This window comes from Cygnus atratus, chromosome 4 (assembly GCF_013377495.2).
Source record: "Cygnus atratus isolate AKBS03 ecotype Queensland, Australia chromosome 4, CAtr_DNAZoo_HiC_assembly, whole genome shotgun sequence".
Taxonomy (NCBI): Eukaryota; Metazoa; Chordata; class Aves; order Anseriformes; family Anatidae; genus Cygnus; species Cygnus atratus.
In genome coordinates this window covers 62,210,449-62,210,949 of record NC_066365.1, presented here as the reverse complement: position 1 = coordinate 62,210,949, position 501 = coordinate 62,210,449, and the positions used below count along the sequence as shown (strand labels likewise).

Sequence of the window (501 nt, the reverse complement as noted above, 5' to 3'; positions counted from 1 at the left end):
GCCTGAAGAGGAGGCTCTCATCAGTGGCTATAAATACCTGAAGGGATGGTGCAAAGACGATGGAGCCAGCCTCTTTTCTGCGGTGCTCGGTGTGAGGATGAGAGGCAATGGGCACAAACTGGAACACAAGAGGTTTCTCCTGAACACCAGGCAGCACTCCTGTGCTGTGCAGGTGACAGAGCCCTGGCACAGGTTGCCCAGAGAGGCCGTGGGATCTCTTCCTTGGAGATCTTCAACAGCCACCTGGATGTGGGCATGGGAAGCCTGCTCTGGGGGGCCCTGCTGGAGCACGGGTTGGAGCAGATGCCCTCCAGAGGTCCCTTCCAGCCTCAACTATTCTGTGATGCCTAGAAATATCAAAAAAAAAAATTAAAAAATAAAAGACATTTTGTAACTTTGCCTTAGATGGACTGAATGGTTGAGGAACAGTAAGGTGTAACCAGGCAAATGTTTTAGTGCTCCTTCCATCAAAGCAGGGTGTCCACTGCAGCCACTGAGCTC

General features: G+C 51.5%; 1 protein-coding gene across 3 annotated transcripts in view; it reads left to right on the top strand.

Moving 5' to 3' along the window:
- Positions 1-240, top strand: part of CPEB2 (cytoplasmic polyadenylation element binding protein 2) — a 54,917-nt gene extending 54,677 nt beyond the window's left edge. For all 3 annotated transcript variants that reach the window (XM_035547195.2, XM_035547194.2, XM_050710389.1), the window contains one exon: positions 1-240. This exon is cut by the window's left edge and continues 4,733 nt beyond it. The gene's annotated coding sequence lies outside the window, so the exon portion shown is untranslated.
- The last annotated feature ends 261 nt before the right edge of the window (positions 241-501 follow it).